Source organism: Danio rerio, chromosome 16 (assembly GCF_052040795.2).
Source record: "Danio rerio strain M-AB ecotype USA chromosome 16, GRCz13ab, whole genome shotgun sequence".
Classification (NCBI taxonomy): Eukaryota; Metazoa; Chordata; class Actinopteri; order Cypriniformes; family Danionidae; genus Danio; species Danio rerio.
Genome location: NC_141036.1, coordinates 6,814,865 through 6,839,507, shown reverse-complemented (window position 1 = coordinate 6,839,507; position 24,643 = coordinate 6,814,865). Strand labels below are relative to the sequence as shown.

General features: G+C 39.1%; 2 long non-coding RNA genes across 4 annotated transcripts in view; one reads left to right on the top strand and one right to left on the bottom strand.

The window, feature by feature from the left end:
- Positions 1-7,133: 7,133 nt before the first annotated feature.
- Positions 7,134-24,643, top strand: part of LOC141378153 (uncharacterized) — a 44,635-nt gene continuing 27,125 nt past the window's right edge. Inside the window, exons 1-3 of one of the 3 annotated variants that reach the window (XR_015510887.1) lie at positions 7,134-7,230; positions 11,347-11,596; positions 23,175-23,249. This is a non-coding gene — a long non-coding RNA (uncharacterized LOC141378153). Of the gene's footprint in view, positions 7,231-11,346; positions 11,597-12,123; positions 14,782-23,174; positions 23,250-24,643 lie in introns of those variants that run through there. The other 2 variants (XR_015510888.1, XR_015510889.1) reach the window with 2 other exon arrangements.
- On the bottom strand, positions 17,371-24,509 carry LOC147840120 (uncharacterized). Its single transcript, XR_015510890.1, has 3 exons — positions 24,148-24,509; positions 20,093-24,087; positions 17,371-19,917 (listed from the first exon to the last, which is right to left on the bottom strand). It is a non-coding gene; the product is annotated as an uncharacterized LOC147840120 (long non-coding RNA).

Below are 24,643 nucleotides of genomic sequence, written 5' to 3'. Positions count from 1 at the left end.
CTTCTAATTATCATTAAAGTATTAATAGACTGTAAGGTGAGGGTTAGTGTAAGTCAACATGTACTAGCAAAGTTTCCTATTGTCAGGGGAATGCATTGGTGGAGCAGCATATTAAGCAGTCAGTCTATAAAGAATCTAATCAGAATTAATTTGCACATAGTTATAACTATATAACTTAATATAAATATAACTTAAAGTCAACAAAATGTGTTGTTCGAACCATTAAAATAAAGTGATACCCTTACTTTTACTTACTAAGTTTATTTTGTAAAGAGCCCTGATACAGTTTCAGTCCGTGAAGTTGGAAACTGAAACCAGAGATGTCTCTAAGCTAATTTATGCTTAGCTTAGCATAAATCATTAAATCATATAAGACCATTAACACTCAAAAATGACTAAAAAGGCTTAATATTTTTCCTATTTATGCCTTGATTCTTCCATAATTGCATCATGTTACTCAGACCGATAGAAAGGCATACTGATATTGTACATTTTTTGGTCAGTTCTGAGCAATGATCTAATCCACAGGCGCCCAAACTCGGTACTGTAGGGCCGGTGTCCTGCGTAGTTTAGCTCCAACTTGCTTTGACACACCTGCCTGGACGTTTCTCATATAAATATAAAGAGCTTGATTAGCTGGTTCAGGTGTATTTGAATGCGCTTGGAACTGAAATATGCAGGACATCGGCCCCCCAGGACCGAGTTTGCACACCCCTGGTCTAATCTGATTCAATAAAGCTTAAAAGTGCTCCTGACAGAACTGAAAACTGCCTGAATGGATTGAAAATGTGTAAAACTCAACTGTTTAACTCTAGAAAAATCAATAAAATCAATCAATTTTAAAATTAGTGAAGTGCTTCTTTAATATCAGTATGAAAGACCATTGAAAATATAAGGTATGCAGGGTTTCAATTGATGTTTGTTCATCTTTATTCCTATAGCGCTTTAACAATGTAGATTGTGTCAAAGCAGCTTAACATAGAAGTTCTAATAAATTGAAACTGCGTCAGTGTCAAAATGCGACCAATTGAATAATGATTGACAGAGAGGTGGAGAGTGGACCTGGAGGCTGTGTGTGCTAGAGAGCATCGGAAGGAAACACTCCGCCACGTCCAAACACACTTATAATGTTTTTATATTTTTCATAGTTGGCCTACTACACTGCAGCTGAAACATTAGAAGCACTCGTTCGGAGCATCACACATTTAATAGCTTGGGTTCAAAATCCCTTGGGTACATTTTCACATTTGCTCTTAATTGAGAGTGTTCTGGAAAAATCATTACTATATTAATGATTTAACACAAAGTAAGTAGCTGCTGTTTTCTGAGCAGAGGGGAGATTTGTTTCAGATCAATAATCACGTATTATAAAGTTACTGTAATTAGGCAGAAACTGATAACTTTAAATTATCTTTGGTTGGAATTGCATGTGGACGAGATCCATTTTTACCAGGGAAAAAATGCTTTGTTCGGTTATTTCACACTTTTTAGTACCATCTCCCATTCTCATAAGTAAATAATTGCGTATGGGTAAAGATATCAGTTACCTCATTAATTATTCTCCCTCATTTGTTTTTAAACCTTTATGATTTTCTTTCCTCTGCTGAACAAAAAATACGATATTTTGAAGATTATCGTATGGCCTATGGGCTGCACAATATTGGTAAAGTCTGACATATTTTATATTGCTGTATTTTTTCAGCGATTTATACTGTATTGTGATATGAATACAATTTCACCAGAGGGCTTGAATAGTTCTGTTTGGAAATAATTAATTAATTTAGATTAGCTGAAAGGATCTAGTTTTTTTTTAATGCAGTGTATCGGCAAATTATATAATTCATTAAATAAGCATATATACTCACTGGACACTTTATTAGGCACACTTATCCAACTGCTCACTAATGCAAATTTCTAATCAGCCAATCACATGGCAGCAGCTCAATTCATTTAGGCATGTAGATATGGTCAAGACGATCTGCTGCAGTTCAAACCGAGCATCAGAATGGGGAAGAAAGGTGATTTAAGTGACTTGTAGCATGGTTGTTAGTGCCAGACAAGCTGCTCTGATTATTTTAGAAACTGCTGATCTACTGGGATTTTCATGCACAAAAATCTCTAGGGTTTACAGAGAATGATCTGAAAAACTTAAATATCCTGTGAGAGGCAGTGCTGTAGGTGCACATTTTTTGTTGATGCCAGAGGTCAGAGGAGAATACATAACTCTTTCAACCTTGAGACGGATGGGCTACAGCAGCAGAAGACCACACCGGGTGCCACTCCTGTCAGCTAAGAACAGGAAACTGAGGCTACTATTCACACAGGCTCACCAAAATTGAACAATAAACGACTGGAAAAACATTGACTGGTCTGATGAGTCTCGATTTCAGCTGTGACTTCGGGCCCATTGTGCATCGTGTTAACGCTACAGCCTATTGAGCATTGTTGATAACCATATCCATCCTATTACGACCACAGTGTACCCATCTTCTGATGGCTATCTCCAGCAATATAACGCACCATGTCATAAAGCACGAATCATCTCAGACTGGTTTCTTGAACATGACAACACATGGTTCACTTTACTCAAATGGCCTCCACAGTCACCAGTCCTCAATCAAATAGAGGACCTACGGGATGTGACGAAACTGGAGATTCACATCATGGATGTGCAGCCAACAAATCTGCAGCAACTGCGTCATGCTATCATGTCAATATGGACAAAAATCTCTAAAGAATATTTCCAGTATCTTGTTGAATGTATGCCATGAAGAATTAAGGCAGTTCTGAAAGCAAAAAGGGGTCCAAACTGGTAATAGTAAGGTGTACCTAATAAAGTGGCCGGTGAGTTTATAGCAATGATAAAAAAAGAATAAACAGTGATTTATTGTTTTGACAAATATCTAATTATATTTGTATAAATGATAATAAAAATAAGTCTTCATTAAAGTTGCAAATGGTATGATTTTTTTGTGTCTGAATGCTTTACACCAGGGGTCACCAAACTTGTTCCTGGAGGGCCTGTGTCTTACAGATTTTAGCTCCAACCCTAATCAAACGCACCTGAGCAAGCTAATCAAGGTCCTACGAAGTATACTTGAAACATCCAGGCAGGTGTGTTGAAGCAAGTTGGAGCTAAACCCTGCAGAGACACCGGCCCTCCAGGACCGAGATTGGTTACCCCTGCTTTAAACTATGCTATGTTAGACAGATCACGCTATCATGTTTTTTCTTCTTTTTTCATTTATTTATAACCTGTTATAACACATTTTATCTGTTTTAATCAGTTTTTTTTAATTTATTTATTTATTTATTTTTTAGCATTTTTATTATTTTTTTTTCTCTTATACTCGTCTCTTTTTTTTTCCTGTTTATGTAAAGCACTTTGAATTGCCACTGTGTGTGAAATGTGCTATATAAATAAACTTGCCTTGCTTAGCCTAAACTCCTGAAGGGACTCACGCTGTCAAAAAGTCTGGTCAACTATAATCCAGACTCAGCACTGAACATCATGTGATGTGACTAATGCTGATGCACACATTGTGATATCCATGAAGAAACAATCTATTGTGCAGCGCTACTTCAAAATAGCTTCCTTTGTGCTTAACAGACAATAGATAACTCATATAGGTTTTAAACAACTGGTGAAATATCCCTTTAATGGTGGCACGGTAGCTCAGTGGTTAACATTGTTGCCTCACAGCAAGAAGATTGCTGGTTCAAGTCCTGGCAAGGCCAGTTGTCAATTCTTTGTGGAGTTTGCATGTTCTCCCTGTGTTTGCGTGGGTTTTCTGTCCAAAGACATACGATAAAGGTAATTCTGGTGAACTAAATTGGCCGTGGTGTATGTGTGAATGAGTGTTTCCCAGTACTGGGTTGCAGCTAAACGGGAATCTCCCTTTAATGTGAATACAAGCTGTTTAAATAATCATTTTGATAAGACTGAGGAAGAGAATAAATAATAAAACCTTTATAAAAATTGTGATCACAGCCTCAATGACCTAAACACTTCAATAATGACTGTTAAAAGCGACCATCTGTTAGCTTTGTGGAGAAGTGACCCCTCTCCGAAACACACAGAGAGACAGACAGCCAGACAGACGGAGGGGTTGATGCTCAGGAATGCGTGGTTGGCACTTTTGCTTGGCGTTGAGAGCGTGTCAGCCAAGAGTGCCGCCCGGTTATTCGACTACATCCTCCAGGGCTCTCGAGGACGCTGTGGCAGATTGCAGACTCAATTATTCCCCTGTCAGGTGATTATCGGGGGGTCTTAATGTAATCTTCTGTTCACACACGTAGGACATTTCAATTACGCCCGCCGCCGCCAAACAAGCTGCTTATTCAAATGGCCAGTCACCTCATCGCCACAGAACAATGTCAACTGTAAAAGAACGGCAGCTGAAGGCAATTACACATGTGTTCAGAGCCAATTATGATCACTCTCACGGCGGCATTTATGCCATGAACAAGGGGGTGTTTGAAAAAAAAAAATATTTAATGACAATATGCTTGCTGTACAAATCCCGGTGCCCCTTTAACCGCCCCCTCCCTGCTGCTGTTGTCTGTTCGTCCAAGCTGAGGATCATTAAACCTGATAGGAGCCCATTATCAGCCTGGCGAAGGGTTGTACTGGGCCCGTGGAGAAAGTCAAATCTCCTTGTGCTTTTACTAATGCTGCCAACTGAAGCATTGTTGTGCTGCAGCGCCACTCGAAGTGCCGAGCGGCCAGTGCCCATTCATATGGTGTGCGGATCCTTTGGGGAGAACAGGGATGTTTTATTTCCCCCCTCCAGTTGGATGTAATACCCCCACTTAAATTAAGCATAAGTTAATTAGTGTGTTGATGTCTGCAGTGAGTTTTTAGCAGGGAAGGTAGGGGGGGTAAATATCTACCTGGAAACAAGAATTGAGCCATGTCCCCATAAAACACAATAAACCAACATTTGTGTGTGTGTGTGTGTGTTGTCGCTCAGTCCCCACTCAAAACACACTTGCTGTGATTTTTGATACATGCGCACTGTCACAAGAGTATGACCAAAAGCCAATGTGGTGCAGGTGCTAGAATCACTGACAACATGCTGCTTTGAAAATTAATAGGGAGAGTCGTGTCAGATGTTGTGATGTCATATAATGATATGCTGCATGCCGATAATGACTGTAATACAAATAACATAATAGTATTTATTGTAAATTCATGTTCTGTGCTGGTACACTTACTGGGGTGATAATCCGTTTCAAATGACCTGCTATTATGATGACTTTTGGTGAAGATACAATTTTAGACTGACCAGCTCATTGTAATCTTTTACCACTGCGATATGTTCAAGGCTGGAAATTTTTCAGATTTAACATAATTGATTAGAAATATGGACACAATCAGTTTATACATTTAAGCTCTTTGATCGTTAGGACTTCAGGTACTCAATCTATTTTGTGTTCATACACTGAATAAGTATGAGGATTCATTTGTTTGCATTTTTTCTGTGATATTACAGCTTGATCCTTGCGTAAAAGAAGCAGGGAGGGGGTTAGGGGGGTGATTGGCACATTACAGCACCTGCGAGACCTGGCGAGTGAAAGGGAGATGGAAAAATTAGGAGAGACATGGAGAGAGGAAAAAAAAAGAGAGGGGGTTGGTTCTCAACACACGCTGCCTCTTGGTCTTCTACTAGCTGAGAGATCCTGAATGGCGGTGGCCTTTGTATGTGCTGGAAGCCCTGCAGTGGAATTTATCCTGGAATATGTGGCAGATGACGGTGACTTCCCTGGCATTGTCCATAGTGGTAATCCCTCCATCTCCTACTCTTCTCCATGCGGGTGGATGGTTGTAGGCTCCGGCCCTCACGGACAGAGTGTTCCTCCTTCTCCTGGATTTTTGCACCACTGTAACAAGTCTGATGACCCCCTGGCCATTGGAAAGAAGGAGACGGAATGGAGAAACAATGGCTCAGTGGTTAGCACTCACAGCAAGAAGGTTGCTAGTTTGAGTCCCAGCTGGGACAGTTGGTATCTCTGTATGGAGTTTGCATGTTCTCCTCGTGTACATATGGGTTTCCTCCATGTGCTCCGGTTTCCTCCTCAGTCCAAAGACATGCGGAATAAGTGAATTGGAGGAATTAAATTGCCTGTAGTGTATGAGTGTGAGTAAATGAGAGTGTATGGGTGTTTCCCAGTATTGGGTTGTGGCTTGAACTACTCTGGCTGCAAAGAACATATGTAATTGGGGATTTATTCTGCTTTGGTAACACCTGTTAATAAATCAGGGAATTCATGATTGGCAGCTCCTCATGGTGACTAACACCAAACTGAATACCAAGGGTGTCAAACTGGTGTAAATGTAGGTTTAAAACAAGCACTCAATTCAAACAAGGACTCAGTTACTTTATTCAGGCGTGTTTAATGAGGGTTAAATCATCTGTGTTGAGGAGGACCTCAATAGTAACACTATGGACCCAGTGCCCAGTACACCATCTTTCCGCTGTGCAAAGAAGTGCCCTGAGCCCGTGACTGATGAAGAGCCTGGTTCAGTATTAGCTCCAGTCCAGCATCAGCTTCAGTCCCTGAGCCTGGTCTAGCGTTGTCTCTAGTCCCTGAGCCTGGCCCACCATTGGATACAGTCTTTAATTTCATTCAATAGTTTCAGTCATTAGTTTTAATTTCATGTGTCTAAGGGTGCACTCACACTAGACTATACGAACCGTGCGTTTCCCAGTTCGTTTGGCAAGTGTGAGTGCTCCAAATCATGCCCAGGCATGGTTCAGTTGGCCGGCCCTGGCCTGGTTGGTGTGCCAGAGTGTGGTTCAGTTTGGCTTTAGTGCAGTACTATTACAGTGTGAGTGAAAAGCATGCCTGAGCCTGAAACTGAAGATGCAACATAACTTTTAAGGGACTGTTTGATATGTTACTTTTCAATGAAGACAAACTGTCATAGTTTATTAAATGCAAACCCCTCGCTGCACATCAGCTGCACCTTCAGCAAACCTCCCAATACATGCAGCATGAGGACTTTTATGATAATTTGTAACAGTTTTTCTTGTCACTATTTGAGTAAGTTTCTAGCTCAACCATTAGGGGGTGATCTAGGTATTGAGTCCTCAACCTGCTTAAAAGGAGGTAGAGAAGAAGCAGTGGACAGGAAGTATTGTGCTCAGCACATGGAATGGCTTCTTCACTTCGCTGTGCTTTGTTCTGGGTCTCGTTTGAGAAACATTTTTGTTCTTATACTCAGATGTAAGTAGGCCTGTTATTTGTATATATTTTGGTTTTGTATATATGTTTTGTAAGGTGTTGGCAAGGTGTTGATTGTATGTTTGTTTATATGCGGAGGGTTTTTGTATGATGCAGTTTAAGACCTCAAAACAGGACCTGGACAAAAAAGGGACAATCCATCTTCTTATCTGCACACTTTCATCCAATGGCCAACCCTTGACGAACTGTTTTGCTGAAATCAACGTTTCATGTGTTTCACTTAAGGACTGATGGTATCTGTTTTGTTTGTTTATTAGTTTCTTTTTTTTGTTTTTTTTTTTGCTTGCTTTAAAGACTGGTTTACATCAGAAGGACTGTTATCAAATGCTCATATCTATTGTAAAATGAATTTTTAAAAGTGAACTCTGCTGATTGTCATATTCCTAGTGTGTTCCAGAATTATTTATATCCTGTTGTCATATGCACTTTTTTTAAATACACATGACTCTCTGAAAGTTATTTTGTGGTCCCTCAATTTCTTAAATGTAGCTTCAAAAAGGTAGTTGTTACAAATTTATGAGCGTTAAAAGTGGATCTGCTCTGCAAAATATAATACTGCATGTCACTGCATCCCAAACAACTAAAATAGTACTAAACGATATAACTAAAGCAATCTCTACTGTGCTTAACGAGAGCGCTTCTTTTCCTGTAAAACTGAACAGTTGCATCACCAATGACATAAACATGATCCGGCTCGGAAGGTAAAAAATGAATTCACGTGCAGGAAATAGCCAATCCCTCCAGTAAACAAACCGGCATATACAAAATGTCGCGATAAATGTCGAATGGAGGTACGACAGCACTAACTAATTGTACGACAGCACTGCACTAACACCTGCCCAAACGAACCGCACCAAGAGGGAGAACGAACTCTAGTGCAATTCAACTGAACTAAATAAGGCAGGTGTGAAAGCACCCTAAAGGCTGATTTATACTTCTGCGTCAAGCACACGTGTATGCTACGGAGCAGCCTACGCATCGAAGCATAGCCCCTCATCGTGGCTATCGGCGGCGCTGATGCGCACCACTTAAAAATGTAACGTGTAGTGCAAGCTCTGTGATTGGTAGCGCTGATGAGTGTGGGCGGAGGTGAGAGCTGCAGGAGTGTGATGCAGCAGGTGTTTACAAGTTTGGAGTCCCGTGAAGGAGCTCCTGATGGAAACTACTGTTTTGTGTTTACCTTATGATTAAAGTTGTTGCATGTCCGCCGGTTCCTGAGCCAATTTGAGCCACTTGTACACTAAGGAAGCATTCAGATAAAACAAAACACCAGCGAAGGAACTCAACACAGAGGAACAAACACCTACTGCCAGCTAGCGTTTTGGAAGTGTATTGCAGAGCAACAGAAACAGCGAGCAGAAGTATAAATGCACGGCTACGCGCAAGGCTTGCGCCGTGGGTCACGTCAATCACTTGACGCAGAAGTATAAACCAGGTTTTAGCCTCAAGCCACTGCTGTAAGGCTTTGATCCCAGGTTGTTCCTCAGTTAAAGAGTCTGATGTATGTCACATGCCTTCTTTTTGTGGAATTCAGCCCTGATCTAGCTAGTTTATTAATGACAATTTACATTTGTTTAAAGTTGCCATTATTTGTATAATTTATTTGTTGCATATTTTTATAATCTATTTTTTATCATAGAGATGTATGCATCCCCATTCGAACAGGCTCTTCGTGCTTTTGCACACAGACTGTCGAGACTTTTTAGACTGTAAGACTGCTGGGTTTCACTTTTCATTTGTTGTTCCAACCCAAATCAATTAAGTTAGCTTGGATGTTTTGACAAATATAAGTGTATCAAATTAAGTGTAAAAAAAATCTAAAATTGTGTTGATTCCGATCATTGCAAATAAGTAGTTTGAACGAGCATCAAAAATATTTTGTTTTATTGATGTTGATCAATTAAATAAAGGAATTTGATTAGCGGTATTTCTTAATATCTATATTATCAGGAAGTGTGTCAAAGTTTGCTATCTGGGGCTTTTCCACCTTGCCTTCATTTTTGACAAACACACAATCAAAACAAGTAATAATGTGTTGTTGCTCATCTGAGGTTTTATTTTGCAAATTTTAAGGCCTACTATGGACCCCATGGGATTCAACATTGTGTTCTTTTTTTTCATAAGTGTATATTTTAAATATTAAATAATAAATTAAGCTAAATCACAGTTTTAGATCTAGTTAAATAGTTTTAGGTAAATAGCGAACAACAAATTACAGTCATTTTCTGATTCCTCAAAGAGCAAATATAAAGCAGCACAGATGTGTAAAGGAGATTTTGCCAGTCGCTATGATGTATGGTATGGTATTGCCTGTCGAGCTAGCCTGCCGAATTACAACCCTTACATTGAGAAATGAAGGATGGGTGCCTTGTAAACAAGTGGCAAGTGTCCTGAATGACAGTTCCTAATCCATCATTGTGCTGTCAGAGTTGTTGGTCCGGGTGCCTGACGTCCCTGAAAGAGACGCTGAGAGACATCTGCTACATGTCAGTCAACATCATGGACTATCAAAAATCATACAAGCACCAAATATGCAGTCAGCTGCCTTAGAGGTGATTACAAAGATCTGTCCTGCATGACAAGAGTGTTATGTCGCTGCCTCCTGACTTGCTAGGAAGTAATGGCATTGCTGATTTGGTTGTACAACCCATTGTGATTACATGTGCTTTATTTTGCTTCATGTCAGTATGTCTCACTCTATTTTAATATGTATAAATGCATTTTACATGTACAAATGTTCATTTTGAAATTAAAAAATGCAGTCAGCGATTGTAAACGGCTAGTCAAGGATTGTAAATGCAATTGTTCTCACTCTCAGCACACCATTCATTCTTTATATATACAACGTCATGTAGCTGTGAACCATATGGCAACCATGTCTCTTGTTGCATGATTGATGCGTGTAAATAGTAATTGCAACCCTGAAATAAATCATTGTGTTTCCGCCATTTATCCTGAGCTCATTAAAAATAAAATTGTATTTTATTTATTTTATTAAACAATACAATTTAGAAATATCTACCTATTTATCAGCATCCCATGATATTATATCAATGGTAACATACCAGTGTATATGTGACAAACAGACAAACAGTGACCTCATGTTTATATAAAACAGAGCATGTATACCAAGCTTTGGTGGTATTGTATTACTCTAATGCTAATATATCTGAATTGAGAGAGAGAGAGAGAGAGAGAGAGAGAGCATGCATGGGATTAAAAAAGAGAGCAGTTATGTATGTGTGCGTGTGTGAGGGAGAGGTTTGTGACATTTTGTTTGATGATGAATTGCACCCCAGTATCAAACTGAGAGTCAAAAGCATAGGAAGATCCACTGCTCTCAGTCGAGGTCAATATGACCCATGGCATCACTTGTGTGTAGTCGTGTCATTGCATTATTATTAATGGCATTACATGATACAATTTTTTTTTTCAATACTTAAAGAGGGTCTAGGGTCACGCAAACCCCCAATGAGAATGTCGATGAGAATATCAGATTAAATTTAGAATGATCTGTCAATGTTTTAAAGTTTTGCAATGTATAAAGACAATTACTGCTGTTTATAAAATTCTATTTTATTTAAGATCCACAAAATAATATACAAGGCTCCCTATTTACTAATCTATTTACATATGCATTTTTATTACAAACACCCACACTAGTGTTTTGTCATTATAAATATTGCAATAAAATTTATTGGTCCGATGTAAAGGTGTAACATTTTGTAGTGTCTATTTAGGCTAAGTGCAAATAGCGCACCTTGTTGGAATGAGCTATTTGAGGGATTGTTGTGAGACAACAAAACTAAAGAGCGCAGCATACAGCAGCATGAGTGGCGTAGCTCGTAAAGTGCAATGCAACATGTTTTGACATGTTTGGTCATGAACTTGGTTCGAAGTCTGGTGAACACATTCTTCCTTCCCTCACTACATATCAGATTTTGCCTACTCTTCATCACGAGGAAGACAAGTAGGAATCATTAATAAGTGTGTGTATTTTGTTAAGCGCATTTTGAGCATCACATATTATTTGCACATTTATTAAATGGAAATGTTTCCGATTGTTTGGAGTCTCAACCCTGGTCCTGTCTTCTCCAGTTTTGTCAAACAGAGTTGAGCCAGAGGAACAGTCCAGGGTGGCAGAGGGACACACCAGGAAGGAGCAGGAGAGATGACCCAGGGAGGATCCAGGGACAACCCAGATGCAATCCTTAGAACTCAAAGTCAAAAGTAAGACCAAAGACCAAAGGGAGTGGGAGATTGAACAAGAATTCTGGAGACTTTGAGCTGGATGGAACTGGCAGGGCGATGTTGCTGGCTCATACACCTGGTCAGACAAAATATCAAGGTTGGTTGGTTCAAATGGTCAAATGCTAGCTGGCTGGGGGGTGGGGATTTGGGGTATGGTGGTTGTCTAGTGTCAGGATTCTTGTTGTGAGTCCAGACCCTTGTCCTGTCTTTTCCAGTTTTGTGTTCGTCTCGAGATTTCATCTTGGTCACACTCGGGCTATGTGTTTTATTCTCAGTACCTCAGTGTAGTTGGTTTTGGTTTCAGTTGGTGCGGGGATGGAACATGCATGTTGCATATGTGGGTACACGGTTAGTGTTTTCATTTTTCGTGTGCTCCTGTCTTGCGTCTTTGTTGTCAATGTTTCTTGCACCTGTGTTTACACTCGGCCTTGTGCTGTTATGTGTGAACACATGGTTAAGAGCTCTCATTGGCTGCATGTTCTAGCACATAGCTTATGTTGTGTCTTGGTACCATGTGCTCTCCTGTCTATTGTCTTGTCCCACTCACCTTGTGATAATTTGATCATTATGCTCATCTGCCCGCTTGTCAGTTTATTGGTTTTCTTTTCCTATTTATTCTCTCAGTGTGCTCTGTCCTGTGCTGGTCCATCGATGAGCCCTACCCAAGACAAGTCAGTTGTGTTATGTTGCTGTGTTTTTCCCCCATGGGGTTGTTTTAGTGGTTTTTGTTTCTTTTTATAATAAAATCCTTAGTTATTTGCATTTTGGTCCTCACCTCATCCTTCCCAACACCTAAGCCTGACAGTAAACAATAGGTCTTATAATCTGACTAACAGTTTAGATGTTGTATTCATAAAATAAGGTATTTGGTAGAGCCATTGAATGCATAATTTGACTGGTTACTCATTGCTTACTTAATCTGTTCCCACAGGATCAAATTATTGAGAACACCGAACAGCTCTGACCTTTCTACCGTAATCCAAGTGGTTTACATGTAGGAACAGTACGTTTGTTGAAAGTTTGAGAGAAATCAATCTGGACCATTAGAATCTGTTTTTTTTTTTTTATACATCGAAAATGGTTTATTTTGTATTTAATGAAAAAAAGGTCAATTTATTTTGTTTTGTTTCATTTGTTTGGTGGCCATGGCTTTAAGATCATCTTAATTTAAATATTTTTGCGTTTGGATACAAAATACAAACATTTTATTTGTAATTGACAAATTAATAACTTTAAAACGGAATACAACTGTACTTACCTCAACTTTTCTAGGATTAAATCACATACACTGAGCCCTCGGATATTTTAATTTTGCTCAGGATGAATCGTCAACTAACACTGCTAGGTCAGCCGTGCGTGTCCAGTAAAATCTGTCACATCACTCTGTTCATCAGAAAGCAGGTTTACAAATGGAAAATGGAAACAGGACAGCCCTCGCACCCATTTCCACCAGTCTGAAGGTCAAGGCAAAAGCCGGAACAGAAAGCAAAAGGCAGAATGAAAGCAAAATGTTTTGATGTATTGTTTTATGTATGTATGAGGGAGCTCAGAGGAGAGCAGGGCAGAAAAATCAATAGCAGCATAAAACTGATTTAGTGCGTGTCATAAAACATAAGTAAGTGTTCCGAGATGGAGTAAAGCAAAGTCTCAATTTAATCTACACAAAAGCTGCACTGTACTGATGAACTGATACGTTAGAGAGAGAGAGAGAGAGAGAGAGAGAGAGAGAGGCACAATAAAATCTATAGACAGACACATAATTGTCATATTAAGACTTTCGCCGTGTGCTGTCAGGGGTTGCTAGTGCTCATTTATCATCTGGCTAATGGCCAGGGGAATCAAATCACAATTAAAATGTGCTCAATATTGTCCCTGAGATGTTTGGCAAGCGTTCTTTTTTTTTCTTTTTCTTTTTATCGATACTCCGCCCCATAAATCAGAAATGTTGTGACGCATGTAATGGTTTATGGGGAATGGATTATGGTTTTATGGAGCTAATGCCGCAGAACCACTCATTTACACAGATCAGCAGTGGGCCACATCAGGCTTTTCTCGCTTGCATGCTCTTAGCTGTTTGCGCCACACACATTTATCTGCTGTGGAGCTGTTCCTGTATGCTGCCTAAAAGGGAAATGTGTCATTGTCCATTCTGGTCTCACACTTCACTCACAATTACCGCCATACCTTCCATGAAAAGGGCAAATTAGGAAACTCTTTTGACAACATTTTGTTGTCAGATATTTCAATCAAGTAATTATGATTAAATGATGATATACTACAAAAAGTCCTCTTGATTTGAGAACCATTCAGACAGTTGCGTGGCTATTTTTTATTTTGATAATACCTTAATTGCCTTCTATATCTGAGTAAAAGTTCAAATTTGTGATGGAGAAAAGTTTAATATTATAATGTTACATGCAATAACGCATTATTAGTACTAGCGTTATTGTAACGGCATTACTCTTGACAGTAATTAATACTCAGTGTAAGGCAAGCTACTTGAAAAATGTAGTGAGCTAATTAGCCTAATTAGCTTAAGCTATTAGCTACTGTACTTAAAATGTAGCTTAACTACACTAAAAGCTACCCTCTGGGAAATGTAGCAAGCTAAGCTAAAAGCTACATGGCAAAAGTAGCTAAGCTACCTCTAAGCTATTTTTGCAATTTTCATCCAAGTCAATCATATCTTAGTGATCAATAAAACTGTCAATGAAACAAATGAGGCATTACAGTTCAGTTCAATTATTCTCAGCAAATAATATTCTGTACACAAAAAATCCAATAAAACCAGGTGTTACACATTTAAAATGGTATAGTAATTTATAGTAAAGGGAAATATTTAAGAATAAGCATTATATTGTGTATATATATATATTTACAACTCTTCATTAATGTATAAATACCACAACAAATTCAAGGACTTCACTATTTTGCAGTTCACAAACATTATAGTACATACTATAAACAGTGTTGCCAGATTGGGTTTGGTTTTAAATTGGATTGTGCAGGTAAAAAATGACATGGGCGGGTAGTGTAAATTTGGGCAGTTTTGCAACGGCGTGCCCACCAGCCCTGGGGCCTCATGTACGAAGACTTGCGTGGAAATCATAAAAAAAATTACGATGTATGAAACACTGCGTACGCCAAATCTCACGCATATTCTTTTGTGCATCCGAATGAACATGAAACTGAGCGCAACATGCACGAGCACAAAACCCCTCCCTGCCTCCTCCCCCGTATGAATATGCTAATGACTCTACTTTGGCAAAACCCAACGAAAAAGCAAAGGCAAAAGCAAGCAAAAAGAGAAACTTTGAACAGAATGTGAATTGGAGGTGCTCCTTTCAGAGGTAGACCGGAGAAAAGCGGTGTTATTTGCAAGTTTGTTCTCCGGACTTAACATTAAAAGAAAAAAATAGAGTGGAGAGAGTCTAGCTGATGCGGTTAACACAGTTGGGTCTGAACATCGCACTGAGTGAATTAAAAAAGAAATAGTGTGATTTATAGGATTTAAATGTTGCAGCAACCATAATAGTCTCAGTGGCGCAGCTTATAAGACGCATGTCAACATGTTTTGACACGTTCGAGCATGAACTCGGATCGAATACAGTGTCTGATGAACTCTTTCTTCTTTTTTCCCCCGCTACATATCAGATTTTGCCAACTATTTATCACGAGAAATACAAGTAGGAATCATTAATAAGTTTGTGCATCATATCTTATTTGCACATTAATTGAATGGAAATGTTTCTGATTCACGCATGCAAATTTATCTTTAGATAGTGTCTTTATAGCAATGTGCGTGCAGTAGATAGCTCAGATTACATTGGGAAAACAGGCGACCGCTGCAAATTGTGCTTTAATGTTTAGCGGGTCAACTGTATGGTATGGAAACCTTATATACCTGCTAGATGAACCCGTCTCATACAGCTGCCAGTGCAAGGCTCAGACACTTTGTAAAGAGCAATTTAACACAACTGCCTCTAGGAGTCGCCAATGGAAATAAAACAGACACGCACAAAAAATGTGCGTACGCCAGCCATAAAGCTGCCGTGGAGCTGCGCACATTCCCACGTTCAGTCTATCGTTAGTAAATCCAAACGTGAGCGATTCTGAGCGTGAAACCTGGCGTACGCAAAGTTACCCCTGGTCTTCACTTACAAACGCTTAGAACGATTGTGATCACCCAAGGACACAACATCTTCATCTTCTCAGCCCCAACTTCTTAGCCCCAACCCCAGCTTCTCAGCCACTCAGCCCTAGCCCCCACCCCCATATAGTTAAAGTTAAGCTAGTAGCGTCACTACTTTTAGCAATGCTACTGCTCAACACTGCTAATATTGTAACCAGGGGTGTAGCAACTGGGGACGGGGAGGGGGTGGATCCCCCTCACTTTTAGAGACAAACCATTTAGAAACAGTTGTTTAATAATTATATGAACGTAAACTATTGGATCTCATTCAAGTGTCCCCCCATTTTTAAAATGTCGGCTACACCCCTGACTGTAATGCATTACTTTTTAAATTATTAACTCGTTTTCGTTACAATATGATGCGTTTGTCCATTACTTGGTAAATTCATTCAGTTTTACATCTTCTTGTATGCATCAGAGACACATTAGTCAGAGTTTTTCCTTGGAGAATCGTCAGTCTAAATCGACCAATGATTGGCTCCTGTACTAGTAGGCGGGGCTTCATTCGCCATATTGAACGTTACACTTTTCCGCATTAAAAACTATACAAGTGACACGTCTTGTACACTGTCAGAAATAAAGGTACATGAGCTGTGACTGGGGTGGTACCTTTTCAAAAAGTACACATTTGTACTTAAAGGGTACATACTGGTACCTCAAAAGTACATATTATTACCTAAAAATTTAAGAGGAACACTGTTGTACTTTTTAGGAACTAATATGTACCCTTGAGGTATTAATATGGATCTTATAGGTACAAATTTGTACCTTTTTAAAAAGTTAAAAATTAGGCCCGATAGGGCCCGAGCCCGACAGAATTCGGCCTGAACCCGAACCCGTTTCATAGCCTGACATTATTCAAATCTGCACTTGCACACAGCTCTTTTGCCTTTTTTTCAAGAATGAGTCATTTATATGTTTTAACATAATTTATTCGTAAAAAAAACGTAGGCTATAGGCCACTTGGAAGTTGGAACAAAGAAATAAAAGTCCTCTGTAACATCAAAACATGTCAGCACTCTAAATAGGCCGAGGTACATACACGTGGCCTTTAAATTGGCCAACATACCAATGAAAAGAAGTCTTAACAAATTAAATTATTTAATTTAATTAATTTTTTTTTTAAATAAATTATAAATTATGACGGGTATTCTGCCGGATTTGTTTTGCCACGTCTCTTCACAATCTGGCCTTAAGGTGATGGTGAGGCTGAATATTAGCCTAATGCCAACATTAGCATGTATACTCTGTCTAGATTATGATTTTATGGTTTAATTAATATTTATTTATAATTTAAAAACCCTTTAATCACCAAGATTAGGCTACGTGTTTTTGTGGAGGAACATTATTAAATACACTGTAGATGGATTTAGCGCAGTCCTGTGCTCAGGATGGTTCGTTCAGCAGCACCGAACAACCTTTCACTGCTGCTATAGGCTGAGATATATAGTTCTGATCTGGCTAATTTTGCAAGTTTTGGGTAGGATTGTTTGTTCATCTTCTACCAACCAAGAACATCCATTTAATTTTCCACGACAGCAGTTTCAATGTAGCTTGTGACCTCGTCATCTTCCCTGTCAGCTTGCTGTACATACATTGCTGTTTAGCGCTCTACCGTAATACGCAGTGTAGAGTGACCGCCGAAATACCTTGGTGGCTAGAATGATCGTTTTTTTTTTGGACTGGCATCTGTCCTGATCGCAGTCAAAATTCGCTCTTTTTGACTTCTCCGTCACCTTTTGTTTTAGCTTTGCAGGAAGGATTTTAATGTTGTAACAAACGATTTGATTACTTTCTCGCGCTAATCAAAATGCATCACATGACTGTTCATTTACTGCGTAAGCCAAGCCTGGCCCCACCCCAACTAACATGATAGAATTTGAACCCGAACCCTTTGGTACCCGTCGGGTTCAGGCAAATTTCTGCAGCTCTAACGTCTTGTGTATTCTATAGTCTTTGTCCTAACGTAACATTCAAATGATTTTTGACATAAAAGAAAAAATCAATCATTTTAACTGGCACAATGTATTTAAGGCTATTCCCAAAAATATATCTTCACAACTAAGACTTAAGATTTTGTGGTCCAGGGATACACATAGGGTCTCTAATCCACCTGAATGTCTTTTTATTGTGTGATAAGCTCACAACACCCAGAGGAAATACATGACAGCAAGGGAAGCACATGCAAATCAACAATAAGGTCTCCTAGCTCGGATGGAACTTGAACCAGTAACCTTACTGTGTGGCAGCCCTGCTAATATACTAAAGATGTGTGTGTGTGTAAATAAGACAGTTGCATTGTGTCAGTCTCGCGTGTGCATGTTGATCATGATAAAGCTGTAAGCTGTGACATCCTCCAGCTCGGGCCTGTAATTCAATCTGCACTTGAGATTTCTCTGCGCGAATTCTGGCTTTCAGCATCAGCATCAGATAGCCTTGCATCTGCCTAATAAATTCACATGACAGTTCATGAAACGCTCCCATAACCAGCGACACCAGATGATTTTCCGCTTCTGACAAGCTCTTGTATTGAGTATCATAACAGTTACTTTGTCTTCATCCAGAGAAGGAGAGTAATATCAATCCATTTGATGATCCAGCAAAGCGAGTCAAGCACTTCTGTATCAATCTTCATACACTGCTGCCGGTTGTCTAACAAAAAGCCCAGAAATGGGATCATTCAATCAGGGGCCACTGGCTGCCTGACTGCCTCTCTCTGCGGCTCAAGTGCTTATAGCTTGCTGTCAGGTTTGCTCTTGTGTTCCTTTCCTGTCTGTCTGCCTCTCTTTCTCTCTTTTTCTATCTGTCAGCTTATGTTTGGGAAGACCCGAATACAGCTGTTCATTCAAAAAACATGAAAACACTATACTTGTTTCAATGCCTGAAATTAAATCCAGTTTTAAATCCAGCACTTTGCATTTATTAAACATATTGTTGACTTACAGGTCAAACATGACTAAATTTTGTTTTATTTTAATGAAGTTTAATCACTTTCTAAAATGGTTGTCGTAGAGGGGTCAGTTTTGACAACTATTGCCAGCTATAAAACCATTTATTCCAACAATCTCATGCCGTTTCTTAAATTTTTCATTTAGTGGCTAACTCGTATGAATTCGTACGATCTAATTCGTACAATTTGCTCATCCCCCAATGAAAGTTGGGTTTAGGGGTGGGGTTAGGTGCCACGCCTTCTTTTTAAAATTGTAACATTTCGTACGACTGAACTTGTACGAATTCGTACGAATTAGCCACTAAACTGGCAAAACGTAAAATACTAACGTTTTCTTGTGAGATCAGGCTGTTAATTCTGTGTGGAGTTTGCATGTTCTCCCTGCCTTCGCGTGGGTTTTCTCCGGGTGCTCCGGTTTCCCCCACAGTCCAAAGACATGCGGTACAGGTGAATTGGGTAGGCTAAATTGTCCGTAGTGTATGAGTGTGAATGTGTGTGTGGATGTTTCCCAGAGATGGGTTGCGGCTGGAAAGGCATCCGCTGTGTAAAAAACTTGCTGGATAAGTTGGCGGTTTATTCCGCTGTGGCGACCCCGGATTAATAAAGGGACTAAGCCGACAAGAAAATGAATGAATGAATGAAGTTTCATAAACTAATTTCGAGAGGAGCATGTGATATGATTGAACACGACTGGCTGGTCATCTGTAATCAGTATGAATCCGATCAGAGTGATCCTAGTTTACAATAAATGGATCGGTTTCTCCATACTGCTCTATTTTTGTTTTGGAAGAATCCCCCCTTCCACCCCATCTCCTCCTTTTTCCAAGAGGAAGCTCTTGAGATCTACCTGATCTCGGATCTCCCGAGATCCTTATTTGACCGGGCGGGGGTGTATATTCCTTTATTTCTTATTTTCACATCCCAATGTTGAGAGGTATGGCTGAAGGTTAATACTGTATATCAAGCTGTAGGGATGCAACAATACAGTTAGCCCACGGTTCAATACATACCTCGTTTTTTTAACACGGTTTTCGGTTTGGTTCGGTTCTCATGGCTTGACACGTGTGTTTTTTTATTCTATAGGCAATAGGAACAGTAAGAGGTTAAGGAGAAAAAATAAAAATGATTTATTGCAATACTCATTTTGTTTTACTTAAAAGCCAAGAAAAGTAGAAAAAAGTAGTTCCTAGTGTATTGTATAAAAAAATTAACACTGAAATCTCACAGCTGCTGGTGGTAGCCCATGTACAAACTGGGGAACACATAAAATCCTACTCTTTGAAAATAAACATACATGTGAAGCTAATAAATATAACTTGGCCGTCTCAAAGAAACATATTTGTACTTAAGTAAACGTAAATAAACCATCTTAATTATCTCGGTGCTGAAAAAATGCGAGACTGTAGTCTGTAATGCGGATCGAGTGCTTTTATAAAATGACAAAAGCCCACCTCCAATCCCCGAAAACGGTTGCAAATTTTTAGCAAAAATCACCTGCACTGCCTTTGTTATTTTTGTGTCTCTCAGAACTAGTTGGGTATGTTTGCTTATTGACATTATACTTACCGGCAAAACCGAAATGTCCTCATACCGCAGATTTGAAAGACGTCTGCGCTTTCTCGTACTGTTGCCTCACTTTGCAGGCACTTCCTTGTACTTTTGCCTCGGCCTCACTTCACCGCCGCTCGCAATGTTGAAGTGTGGAATGAGGATCAAGCGCCCCCTAACTTTAGAGTATAGTGATTGGATATTTACTTGGGGGGAGGAGTTTCCTCATCTCAGCTCATGGATTTAAAGGCACACACAGTCAATTCGGGGAGATATAAAACGCACATAAATTATTTAAACACAAAACTGAGAAAACCGCAATTCACAAGCATGTATTGAACCGTGGAGGTCGTACCTTATGGTTCAATATTATATTGAGAACCGTGGCATCCCTATCAAGCTGTATAACAAAGTTGCCATGGATAATGTCCTCGTTTATTTCAAAATTAATAGAAAACATGACTTTATTCAGATTAAGGAATGCTTTTTATATATTTTTTTACACTTTATAATTAACCTATTCTATTGAAAACATAGGAATTTTATTAAAGCACATTGTAGTTTAATGCCGAATACACTAATCAAGCTGCACCTACCTTTGCCTTGATTTGCTCACTGAGGATTTCTGAGTTGTGGCATCTCCGTTGAGCAACAGGATGTTCATTACAAAATAATAATAACAATTTACAACATCCCCGGAGGCACACAACATCATAAGATGTTAACATTAGATTAGATTTAGATCATGACGTCAGGTGACCAAAATTCAATGTCCAGCCAGCGTCTAAGGACAATATTATTTTGACTTCAAATAACCGGGTCAAATTACGCTGATATTTGGTTGATTTTAGGTCATGTTGGAAAGTGTCATAGTGGTAACGTCCACACAACGTCAAGGTGTAACATGATTAGACATTGATATTTGGTTGATTTTAGGTTGATTTCAGGTTGGACATTGACGTCGGCCTGATGTTGGGTTCTGATGTTCAAACAAAGTCCAACATCCCCATGACGTTGGGATACAGGGATGTAACTGAAACATTTAATCAAAGTTAGTTTTTTTGTGCCTTAAAACAAACAAACAAATTTACGTTTAATTATAAATAACAATGTGTATTAAAGGTATTAACCCCAACCCTCCCTAAAATTCTCCCTCTCTTCTCTGATGGGATGGCGGGCCAAATCAAAGGTTGCCATGGGTCAACTTTGGTCTGTGGGCCCTAGTTTAGGCTTCTCTCTTTTAGAGGTTTAATGATGGCAGGTAATTTTTTACCTGTCGGACAAAGGGAATACACAGAATTCCAAGACCACACAAGGGTTAATACATGATTGTTGTAAATTCTTATACAATTTTAAGTTTTTCCAATCGAATTTCACAGCAATTCGTAAGTTTTTGATTTAGTGGCAAAATCGTATAAATTCGTACGATCTCATCCATACAATTTAGTACGATTTTCTCATCCCCCAATTACGGTTAGGTTTAGGGGTGGGGTTGGGTGCCACGCCTCCATATTAAAATCATACATTTTCATACGACTGAACTTGTACTAATTCATACGAATTAAGTGACAAAACGTAAAATAGTTTTGTTTCCTCGTGAGATCAGGCTCTTTTTAGAGTTTTCCTGCTTCATGGAATGATTGTTTCTGGTTTCCCTATCCTTTGTGCATTGTACAGGAAAACTGTGCAAAGATGTGTCCGGGTAAAATACGACTCAATCAACAACAACAACAATCAAGTTTAACCCTTCACTGTAGATAGATCTAATCATGACCTAATGTTCTGTGAAGATGGGCCTCTCATATTCTCTAATGTTGGTCTCTTTTCCACAAATCACTGGATTATTTTTTTTGCTGTTGAAACCACAGGCTAAAAGAATAGATGGGATTTGATGGAAAAACTGAAATTGAAACCCCTCTAATACATAAAAAGCGCTTTAACGCACTCCGTCATTTGTTGGCGGGACCTGAGGGCTGCACTCACATCAGCAGAGCAGTAATTGGTTCCTCTAAATCTGCTGACTGCAAAAAAAGCTAACTATTTTTCATCAGAGCCTAAGTAAAAGAAACATCAAAAAAGAAGCTGTTGTCTTTATGGTTGTCTTTGCGCTAAGCGGACACATAGCACAGGCCCGTGTTGGTAATTGCACGAAGCCCTCATGGTCATCCGGAGAGATTTAATATCTGGTTTAGATGGAGAGCACCACAGTCGCTCGGCATTTTTCACTTCATAGAAACTCTCAATGATATGACCCCTGCGATCAGTCAAATATCCAGGGCTTTTTAAATTGCAATGTCTTCTTAGACTTTTAAGTACTTGTGGATTTTTTTTTTCTCCGCCAGTCTGCGCTGGCCTTTGAAAATCTCTGATTTAGCACTGTGGTATTAGCTCATTTTTCATATCTATTGTTGGCTTGTCATGGTGTCATAGCCGCTCCGCCAGCCTGTTAGATCAGTCCAAATGTATAAATCACTGCAGATCTGACACACTCATTTAATTTGTGCGGCTCTGCTGTGGTGGCGCAGTCTTTAATTGAAAAATCCCTGCTCCACCCGCTGAGTGAAAATATTCCCTCCTTTTTATTTTATTTTTATTAACAGATATTCAGCATGATTTCCCTCAGTAGCCTATCGACTGCCCGCTGGGCACTTTGTCATCTATCATTGTATATTGTATTAGTCAATTGCCTTGACTTTCTTTGAGCTCAAAAGTTCTTAGGAAAATCACTTTCCATATAAAGACTTCATGGATATTTATAGAAATCTACATTCATGCAATCTTCTATGCTATGCTGGTTCCGAACCCCAGAGCCTGCATTATTTTTTTCCATCTGTGAAATAAAGTAACAGGTACTTAATGTAGCAAAAACAATTTGTCCAGTGGTTATTTTCCCCACTGAAGGCGTGCGTCACTCGCTAAGGGCTCTCCTTATCACAGCGAGGCTAATACATTTTCTCACTGTGCTCCGCTGCTTTCATTTTACAGCTGAGGAACTCAGTGGCTTCACGCTGCGGCTGAAATAGGACCCCAGTTACCACAGCAGCCCCACAGAGTGTTTAGGTAAGTGTGCAGAACAAATGCTGAAGTCTTTCAAAAAGTTTTCAATCGTTTCGATCACTGTTCTTTGCTGGCTTTATAAGCTGCATGCACCTACACTGCAATACGAACTTTCATAACACGGGTAAAGGAAAGCAAACCTAAGTCAACCTCCTGACACAAAACTAAAAGTACATACAGCTGAGGAAATAAGAGACTACTTGAGAAATCTTCCTTGAATAAAAAATGAAAAATAATGTCATGATTATGAAAAAAAAAAAAACATTTTACATAAACTCTTACATACACACAAACATTCATTAAACATAACAATGGAGGTTTTTAATATTTAAAGAGAAAACTAAATCCAAAACTACATAGCGCTGGGTGAAAAAGGTGTTTGCCCCCACAACAACCCAGAGTGTAATAGTCTGGGGCTGTTTTTCTGCTTTAGGACCTGGAAGATTTGCTGTCATAAATAAAACCATGAATTCTGCTGTACACCAAAATATCCTGAAGGAGAATGTCCAGCCATCTGTTAGTAACCTCAAAGTTCTGCAGTAGGACAATGATGCAAAGCACTCCAGCAAGTCCATTTTGGAATCTCTGAAGAAAAAAAGAAGACTTTGGTGTGGCCTGGTCAAAGTCCTGACCTGAATCCAATTGAGATGCTGTGACATAAGCTTAAAAAGGTGCTCAAAAACCCTCCGATGTGGCTAAATTACAACAATTCTGTAAAGATGTTTGAGCCACAGTTCCTCCAGAGCGCTGTATCAGACTCATTGCAAGTTATCAAAAATGCTTGATTACAGTTGTTGCTGCTAAGGGTGGCAGAGCCAGTAATTAGGTGTAGGGGCAAACACTTTTTCACGCAGGCCTTTTTTTTTGGTTTTGTATTTTGTTTTCTCTTAATAATAAAAACTGAATGTCTTCGATTAATGTTTACATTTGTTTGATAGTATGAAATTTTAAAATGTGAAAGACATGCACAAAAATTCAAGGGACAAACACTTTTTCACACCACTGGATGCATATATATCTTGGTCATATTTTATTTTAACGGTCCGTTTGTTGAGTTTAAGTTACATTGCATCTACATGCCAACAAATTCTCATTAGATTATATGTAGACTGTTATATTGAGGTTAGTGTAAGTTGACATGTACTTGCAAAGTTTCTTATGGTCAGTTACATGTTTGTTATAGGAGCAGTATCAACAGATATTAAGTAGACAGTCTACTAATACTTAAAAGGACCATTAAAATAAAGTGTTACCTATATCTTTAAAATAAAAAATTTCATTTGTCCTATTTTGACTGCTATGCCATTATAAATAGTAAAAAATAACCCATCGAAAAAGGCTTTAAGACCAAGCGGAATTCAGGTGTGACTTCAGTTAATCAGTTTTCTCAAATGCAA